This window comes from Hemitrygon akajei, chromosome 14 (assembly GCF_048418815.1).
Source record: "Hemitrygon akajei chromosome 14, sHemAka1.3, whole genome shotgun sequence".
In the NCBI taxonomy this organism is placed as follows: Eukaryota; Metazoa; Chordata; class Chondrichthyes; order Myliobatiformes; family Dasyatidae; genus Hemitrygon; species Hemitrygon akajei.
In genome coordinates this window covers 63,624,515-63,635,005 of record NC_133137.1, presented here as the reverse complement: position 1 = coordinate 63,635,005, position 10,491 = coordinate 63,624,515, and positions in this window count along the sequence as shown.

Genomic DNA, 10,491 nt, shown 5'->3' with positions numbered 1-10,491 from the left:
AACAACCAAATGATTACACTGACTCACACCTACATGGGATACTATTATGCATTCACACAAACATATTTATTTATGCGCAAATACTTAAATTTACATAGAACCTCCAAAGTGGTATTTTCTGAAGGTGATTAGCAGAAATTTAATCAAACAAAGTAATGACACAATTGAGGAGAAACACTATTTAAAGAATTGAAAGCAAGCAGTGTTCGTTTAAAATAGAGGCTTCATCAGTGCAAAAGCTGGTCTAGCTTGGGTCCAATGATGAAGAAGAATGAATATTGACAACAGAGTTTTGGATGAGATTATGCATGCATACATTTGCACTCAGAATATGCAAAATGCACCTACATAACAGCACAGTAGGATCCATTTGCGAACTTTCAGGACATACACTCATGTACATAATGCACACTCAGGTAAACACAAGCTTATTTGTGCACATTTAAGAGCATTCATAAATCTGTCACAAAAATTCATGACAGTTTTGACAGAAGGAAAAGTAATGGCGACTAAGTCATATAAGGAGAATGAACAAGCCTTTGTGCTGCAGGTACCTTGCTTCTCGCAGCTAGCTGTCTTCCCTTTGTCACAGTCCACCCTCTGCTGACATTGAAGGCAACTTACAACTAATTGTGAATATAAAGTACTGTGCAAAGGTCTTAGGCACGTACATATAGCTAGGGTGCCTAAATCTTTTGCACAGTACTGTATATGTCAACGTGGAGTGGAGAGCGAGTTTATAAATCTGGCGGGAGTGAAGGATGTTGGGAATGGAGAAGGTGGAGTGCTGCGGGAGGGGCATGGGACAGGTGGCAGAGGAGGAATGTCAGGGGCGGGTGTTCACACAAGGGCAGACACACCCAGATGTGAGACATCAAGCAAGGCCTTTTGATTCCAAGCAATAGGTTTATTGATCATTACAGAATGCCTTTCTGGTGTTTCCTGCTTCCTTCCCTCTCCTTCCCTCTTCCTGCCTCCGTCTCACTCTCAGCCCACAATAGAGACTCACATCAGAATCAGGTTTAACATCACAAAGACCTCTCATGAAATTCTTTTTTTGTGGCAGCTGTACGGTGCAAAACATAAAATCACTACAGGGCTGTGCAGAAGTCTTCAGCGCCCTAGCTATGTATATGTGCCTAAGACTTTTACGGGCTACTGTACATTTATTCTAAACATGGCTAGAATTAACAGATTCTACCAGTAAACTCATATCTTGTCAGCAGCTGTCAAGTATTTTTCATTTGAAAATTGTATTTCCTGTTTAAAGGATCCTTTACTATTTGGTAACCAGTTTCAGACCAATAAAGAGATGAAACAAAAACAAGAAGATTTATATATATTCAAAGTAATTTCTGCCTCATCTAGCTACTTTCTGGCCTAAAGTTTGTGGAAAAATAAATTTCAGAAATTAACTTGGTAAATAATTAAAATGGAAAAGCCCCTAAATATTTAGCAATACTATAACTAGAAAGAACCCAAATCCAATTTGTCTTGTGATTTAATTTATTTCAATTTAGTCTGCCATTTGGTCATAAAATTTGGCTGGAAAACTGTAAAGCCTACAACATAGAATACTATTTAAAAAATAATGTTAGAAAAAATATTACTTTAAATATTACTGTGTTTGACCTAAAAATAAAGGTAAGGATACTTAATTTCAGCTTAGCTGTGTATCTGCATTATGAGTGTAATGAAGCAGGCAGGAATCGAATGAATTGTTCTTTGCTATGGTAATTATTTACACAGTATAATACATTTTCCATGCATGTCAGGCCTCCTTATTTGTGCATTACAATTCTGTGATGAAGTCACACCTGTTCCATCCTCTGCCACAAGATGGGGCTGGAGAGGCTATAAATCTGAATGCCAGAAACCCCAAAATAATTAAAACTCCAGTAATCTGGTATCTCGGGGATTTTGGAGAGGCTGGGCTGACAGACCTTCTAGCCTGTTAGATGTTATTCTTATTAATAACCCAACACACCTTTACATTTAAAAAAAATGTTGCATTGGAGTATAGTAAATTTTCCAATGAACCTGGTGAATTTAAAGTAGTTGGAAATAGGGATTTAAGTGGAGCACAGGAAATGAGACTTGGGTAAGTTTAAAAGGAGTATAGAAAACAGCACCCAGTGAGCCAGATGGAAAACCATTAGTGATTTCTGAACAAGCATATAACAAGATATCAGTCCTAACTCACAGGAGATCCACTTGTTTATTAATTCTGAATCTGAGCTTTACTATGTCAAGAATGGTTTAAACATTGTAATTTTAATGTGATTACATTTTTGAGATTGCTGAATCCTAAAACGAATGGAAAATATGTAAAGTGTTAAAAAGCACATGTGAAACCTCTGCTCCTGACTTTTGCACAAAATGTGTCAAATAACAGGCCCGAACCTGGTTTGCTCTAGTATTGTTTTGGACACAGTATTTCTGTAGAAATCACATCAGACAAATAGCCTTAAAACTTGCAAAATGGCTGTGATTATTTGTGTGGCCCTTCCCCGGTTCACTGAAAGTGGAAGTAATTGACATTAACAGACATGCAAGAACATGTAGCCAGTGTTGAAAGGGGAAGGCAGATTTCCGAGCCTGAGAACCCATGGGATAGTCTGTTGCCCTGCCCGTCTGTGTCACGAGTCTACTGGTGCATCACTGGTGAATGGAACATGCTACCATCAGTTTAAGCCTAGAAATGCTGGAAAAATGGAAAATAAGGAGAAATCCCACCTTAGTAATGGAATAGTGTCAGAAGATGGAGACCAATGTTTCCAGAAGAGTTATGGATCAACCAGGCAAGAGGAAATCTCTAAGTCATTCATTCTTTGCCATCTACCTAGCTTACTTTGGTAGATTTCCTAGCCTGCTGTATGTTGTACTGTGGAGACCCAAGCACGATAACCCACATCACTTTTATTTAGTGAAGAAGCCTCCAATTCAAAGTATCTACTTATTGCAGTATTTTTGTGCAAGCATTTCAGGTTAATGAGATATTTGCCCTCTTAAGGGGAATCCACAGCCATTTTATGGGTTGCATCTCAGCACTATTTTTCAACCTTGAATGGCAGTGATCAAACAGTGCAGCCAAATCAGGCCAAAAGATTCCAATGGATGGTCAGTAAACTTCCAGCAATCCGCCACCACTGGGATTCTGACAATGCAGGACCTGCAGATTTTCCAGACTATTGGATGTTACTCCAAACCTAGACACACTTTTATTTCACTTTCTTTAAAACATCTTATATAATAGTATAATAAATGCCTCAGTGAATTTAAGGGAGTAGGAAATATACAAGAGCTCTGGATCACAGCTCCTGCCTCGGCTACACAATCCTCTCATAGTTTAGACCCCTTGCTCACCTTCCAGACTAACGAGGGGGGCAGATGTTGAACTATTAGGATTTCTGGACAATTGGATGCTGGACTATCAATAGGTCAATGTTAGAATCAAGTAAAATCAGGTATGAGTGGTCAAATACACAGTGAAATGGCTACATAATTACATAGAGGCATGAGAAAATAATGCTATGTTTAGTAGAATCCTATCTGCAAAAAAATGCAGTTTAGTGTTGGCAATCACACGTTAGTAAGTAGAGTGCTTGAACTTCTTAAAGCTGTAAAAGATAATGATTTTTCTTCAGAGGTTCTCATGGACTCATTGGCAACTGCAAAATTTTTTGAATTTGTATAGCTCTCCATTATAAATCAACATTAATAAATTCAAGTACAACAGCACCATCTCTTGAAACAACCTGCTCTGTTTAGCTTCACCAGAGTCGTCATTTCTGGCATGTCTGTTTCTTTTTGACTTATTAGGATATCTTGTTTTAGTCATTTGACAAGAGACTGGAAACAATGTGGTAGTGTAACACATGGATCTCCTTAGAAGGGGGTTGCTAGGGATTTCCACCCAAACAAAATCTCCATTGTCCTAGAAACCACAAGTAGTGTTTCCCTCCTTCACAATTGCTTTGGATCACTATTGGATAAATACAACAAACTTGGAATGGATTAGCCTGCAGGACAGAGCAAGTTTGCAGTAACTACAATTTAGTCAACCAAACAACTTTTTAGTAATCATCCCTGTCTTTCCAGTGCCGCAAATTGGGCGCTTCCAGTGATGTGTGTAATGGTACTGAAGGCCTTCTACATACTTAATACTGTGGTATATTATTGTTAGTTGTAGAGTGTAGAACTTTTGCCAGGACCTGCCCAAGTCCAGAGAATTTTTGGTAAATTGTCACAAATTACTCTACTATAATTTCTGTCATTTCTTTCAGTATCCCATCAGCACCCGGGGACTTATCTACTTTTAAGCCTACTAATTGTACTGAGGCTGTCATCTCCCATCGCATCCATAACATCTCTCTTTGGCACATATCCTCCACCATGAACACTATCACAAAATAGTCTCAAAGACTCAGCCATTTTCACATTACCTAATATTAATACCCCCTTCACATCTTCCAAGGGACCTACAGTGCTTATAAAAAGTATTCACTGCCCTTGGAAGTTTTCATGATTATTGTTTTACAACATTGAATCACAGTGGATTTAATTTGGCTTTTTTGGCACTCGTCCACAGAAAAGACTCGTTCGCGTCAAGACGAAAACAAATTTCTACAAATGGTCTAAATTTATTACAATTATTAAACACAAAATAATAGATTGATTAATTACTCCCTTCAAGTCAGTATTTAGTAGGAGCACCTTTGGCAGCAATTACAGCCTTGAGTCTGTGTGGATATTCTCTATATCAGCTTTGCACATCTGGACAATGCAATTTTTCCCCATTTTTTACAAAACTGCACAAGCTCTATCAGATTGCATGGGGATTGTGAGTGAACAGCCCTTTTCAAGTCCAGCCACAAATTTTCAATTGGATTGAGGTCTAAACTCTGACTTGGCCACTCCAGGACATTAACTTTGTTGTTTTAAGCCATTCCTGTGTAGCTTTGGCTTTATGGGGCCATTGTCTTGTTGGAAAACAAATCTTCTGCCAAGCCGCAATTCTCTTGCAGACTGCATCAGGTTTTCCTTCAAGATTTCCTGTATTTTGCTGCAGTTATTTTAGGCTTTACCTTCACAAGCTTTCCAGGGCTTGTTGCAGTGAAGCATCCCCACAGCACGATGCAGCCACCACCATGCTTCATGGTAGAGATGGTAGTTTTTGATGATGTGTGGTGTTTGGCTTATGTCAATCACAGCATTTACTCTGATGGCCAAAAAGCTCAATTCAGGTTTCATCAGACCATCGAACCTTCTTCCGTCTGACTTCAGAGTGTCCCACGTGCCTTCTTGCAAACTCTAGCTGAGATTTCATGTGAGCTTTTTTCAACAGTGGCTTTCTCTTTGCCACTCTCCCATAAAGCTGCGACTGATGAAGTACCCGGGCAACAGTTGTCGTATGTGCAGTCTCTCTCATTTCAGCTACTGAAGCTTGTAACTCCTCCAGAGTTGTCAGAGTTCTCTTGGTGGCCTCCCTCACTAGTCCCCTTCTTCCACGGTCACTCAGTTTTTGAGGACGACCTGCTCTAGGCAGATTTACAGCTGTGCCATATTCATTCCATTTTTTGATGATTGACTTAATCAGAATCAAGTTTATTATCATTGGCATGTGTCATGAAATTTGTTAACAGCAGCAGTTCAGTGCAAAACATAACACAGAAGAAGAAAAAAAAGTAATAAATAAATAAGTAAATTAATTACAGTGTGTGCCTTCAGGCTTCTGTACCTCCTACCTGATGGTGACAGTGAGAAAAGGGCATGTCCTGGGTGCTGGAGGTCCTTAATAATGGACACTGCTCCTTGAAGATGTCCTGGGTACTTTGAAGGCTGGTACCCAAGATGGAGCCAACTAAATTTATAATCCTCTGCAGCTTCTTCCAGTCCTCCACAGTAACCCTCCCCCCCCCTCCCCCCACCATTCCAGACAGTGATGCAGCCTGTTCCACGGTAGACCTATAGAACTGTACTCCAAGGGGTATTCAGTGACTTGGTAATTTTCTTGTTTCCTTCTCCGACTTGTGTTTTTCAATAACCTTTTCATAGAGTTGCTTGGACTGTTCTTTAGTCTTCATGGCATGGGTTTTGCCAGGATACTGACTCACCAGCAGTTGGACCTTCCACTACAGTCAGTTGAAACACCTCGTCTGCACACAGTGATCTCCATTTAACTCATTATGCAACTTCTAAAACCAATTGGCTGCACCAGTGTCATTGGTGTGTCATATTAAAGGGGGAGAATACTTACGCAATCAATTATGTTCTGTTTTATATTAGTAGTAAATTTAGATCACTTTGTAGAAATCTGTTTTCAATTTGACACGAAAGAGTCTTTTTCGGTTGTTCAGTGTAACAAAAAGCCTAATTAAGTCCACTGTAATTGAATGTTATAAAACAATAAAATACAAAAACTTCTTAGTGGGGGGGGGGCGGATACTTTTTATAGGCTCTGCAAAATCTATCTTTTTTTTATTGCTTGCCTAGTGGTTCTTCGTTGCTTTTTAAAGTTTTCCTAATTTTCCAATTTGCCACTATTCTAGGTGACTGTATGCATGAGCATTTAGTTTGATGCCTTCTTTTATTTCCTTAGTTATCCAAGGCCAGCTGTCCTCTCCCTTTACTGTTCTTGCTTTTAACTGGAAAATACTTATGTTGCACCATGAAAAATCTCTTCCACTGTTCCACACTGTGTACCCAGTTTACGTTAGCCGGCTCCTCCATCATCCCTTCCATCACTTCTGTATTTTGTAAACATTAAAACCCAGAGTATCTGTTTGGGAGAAGATAACATCCAGCTCATACACTGTCCAATGCCCACAGTTAAATATTTTCAGTGAGAGGGTAGTAACATTTGTTTTTGAAACTTATTCAGCAATTAGTACTGTCTTACAGGCTTCATTTAAATTCCTTTGGCCATCCTCAATCTTTCCAGGTACAATGCTACAAAAAAAAAGTCACAGGTTTCGAATACTAGGGCAATGGATGGTGCAAATGATGGGGGAGCTATCTCACAGCTCCAGTGATCTTTCAATCCTGAACTTAATTGCTCTCTGCTCCGAGTTTTCACATTCTCTATGTAGAAACATAGAAAACCTACAGCACAATACAGGCCCTTCGGCCCACAATGCTGCGCCAAACATTCCTTACCTCAGAAATTACATAGGGTTACCCATAGCCCTCTATTTTTCTAAGCTCCATATACCTATCCAGGAGTCTCTTAAAAGACCCTATCGTTTCCACCTCCACCACCGTCACCATCAGCCCACTCCGCGCACTCAACACTCTCTGTATAAAAACTTACCCGACATCTCCTCTGTACCTACTTTCAAGCACCTTAAAATCGTGCCCTCTCATGCTAGCCATTTCAGCCCAGGAAAAAGTCTCTGACTATGCACATGATCAATGTCTCTCATCATCTTATACACCTCTATCAGGTCACCTCTCATCCTCTGTCACTCCAAGGAGAAAAGGCCAAGTTCACTCAACCTATTCTCATAAGGCATGCCCTCCAATCCAGGCAACATCCTTGAAAATCTCCTCTGCACTGTTGCTATGGTTTCCACATCCTTCCTATAGTGAGGCGACCAGAAAGGAGCACAGTACTCCAGGTGGGGTCTGACCAGGTCCTATATAGCTGCAACATTACCTCTTGGCTCCTAAACTCAATCCCACAATTGATGAAGGCCAGTGCACTGTATGGCTTCTTAACCATAGAGTCAACCTGTGCAGCAGCTGTGAGTGTCCTATGGACTCAGACCCCAAGTTCCCTCTGATCCTCCACACTGCCAAAAGTCTTATCGTTAATACTATATTCTGCCATCATATTTGTCCTACCAAAATGAACCACCTCACTCTTACCTGGGTTGAACTCCATCTGCCACTTCTCAGCCCAGTTTTGCATCCTATCAATGTCCCACTGTAACCTCTGACAGCCCTCCACACTATCCACAACACCCCCAACCTTTGTGTCATCATCAAATTTACTAACCCACCCCTCCACTTCCTCATCCAGGTCATTTATAAAAATCACAAAGAGTGGGGGTCCCAGAACAGATTCCTGAGGCACTCCACTGGTCACCGAACTCCATGCAGAATATGACCCGTCTACAACCCATAGACCTATGTGTTTCTTCCAGATGCTCCAGTTTCATTGCACATCCCTAAGATGTGTGAGTTGGTAAGTTAATTTGCCACTACAAATTGTGCCTAGCATGTTATTGAATGCATTGTTTGTGGTAGAATCTCTGGAGAATTAATGGGAATGTAGACATAACATATTGGAATTAGTGAAAATAGTTGCTTCATGACTAGTTATCTCCCAGGTTGGTTGTCTATCCCAGAACCGCCCATTTCTGCCTGTCATTCATTAGGCTCAGCATTTCTTTGTCTGTTTATACAGGCTGGCTTGCTGAGTGACTGGCTGCTATTAGATGCCATTTGCAACATATTCCACAGAGAGGTTTAATGTGCTGATTGCTGCTCTCAGTAAGTCACTTGCACCCACTCCATCAGAGGTATTCCCTTTGTCCTACAAATCCCTCCCTATCTCATCTGCTACTGAAGAGCAGCTTGTTTTGTTTTCATTCCCACCTCTGGTGAAGGAACTCAGACCCAAAACATTAAACTTTTCGAGCAACACACACAAAATGCTGGTGGAATGCAGCAGGCCAGGCAGCATCTATAGAGAGAAGCGCTGTCGACGTTTCGGGCCGAGACCCTTCGTCAGGGCTAATTGGAAGGAAAGATAGTAAGAGATTTGAAAGTAGGAGGGGGAGGGGAAAATGCAAAATGATAAGAGAAGACCGGATGGGGTGGGGTGGAGCTGACAGCCGGCAAGGTGATTGGCAAAAGGGATACGGAGCTAGAGAAAGGAAAGGATCATGGGACGGGAGGCCTCGGGAGAAAGAAAGGGGGAGAGGAGCATCAGAGGAAGATGGAGAACAGGCAGAGTGATGGGCAGAAAGAGAGAAAAAAGGAGGAGGGGGAGAAAAGCTAAATATATTAGGGATGGGATAAGAAGTGGAGGAGGGGCATTAACGGAAGTTAGAGAAGTCAATGTTCAAACTTTTCACCCTTTACAAATGTTTGGATTTCAGATTTGAACTATGTTTTAATTTTCTTAAACTATATTATAGTTTAGCTCCCAAATTTACAGAATCCTGGAGGGATCTTTCCTTTCTGAACTATAAATTCAAATTATTTCAAAGGATCCAGTAGAAATTTATTCTCAGAATCTTGGGAGCTTTGGGCCGAGACCCTTCATCAGGACTGGAGGGGGGGGGGGGGAGGGATGGAAGAAGTACAAAGTGGCAGGTGATAGGTGAAACCGGGAGAGGGGGGGAGTAAAGAGCTGGGAAGTTGATTGATGAAAGAGATAGAGGGCTGGAGAAAAGGGAACTTGATGGGAGAGGACAGGGGGAGGAAAGGGCAGGGGATGGGCAGGTAAGGAGATAAAGCGAGAGAGGAAAACAGGAGTAGGGAATGGTGAACGAGTGAAGGGGAGAGGGGTGGCAATGACCAGAAATGAGAGAAATCGATGTTCATGCCATCAGGTTGGAGGCTACCCAGACAGAATATAAGGCATTGCTCCTCCAACCTGAGTGTGGTCTCATCTTGGCAGTATTGATCTCCCTCCTGGTACTTTTCCATGCAAGAGGAGCAAGTGCCATATCTGCCCCTGTGCCTTCTCCCTTACTACCATTCAGGGCCCCAAATAGTCCTTTCAGGTGAGGCGATGCTGAAAGATTGGGAGACTGCTTCACTGAGCAGCTTCGCTCCATCGGTCACAAAAAGCAGGATCTCCTGGTGACCACCTATTTCAATTCTACTTCCCATTCCAACATGACAGTCCATGGTCTCCTCTGCTGCCACGATGAGGCCACACTCAGGTTGGAGGAGCAATACTATATATTCTGTCTGGGTAGCCTCCAACCTGATGGTATGAACATGGCTTTCTCTAACTTCTGGTAATTGTCCTCCCCCTTCACTCCTTCACCACTCCCTATTCCTGTTTCCCTCTCTCACCATATCTGTTTACCTACCTGTCACCTCCCTCTGATGCTCCTTCCCCTTCCCTTTCTTCCACGGCCCTCTGTCCTCTCCTATGAGATTGCCCCTTCTCTATCCCTGTATCTCTTTCGCCAATCAACTTACAGCTCTTTGTTTCACCCCCTCCCCCTCTCCTGGTTTCACCTATCACCTACCACCTTGTACTTCTTCCTCTCTTCCCTCCACGTCCTTACTTTTTCCCCCTTTTTCCAGTCCTGATGAAGGGTCGGAGCATGAAACATCGACTGTTTACTCTTTTCCCTAGATGCTGCCTGGCCTGCTGAGTTTCTCCACCATTTTGTGTGTGTTGCTTTGGATTTCCAGCATCTGGAGATGTTCTCATGTTTCTAAAGATGAGGTAGATAAATTTTTGAAAGATTGGGGAATTGAGTTCTGTGAAACTGACACAAGACCAACAATAGATCAGCCTTG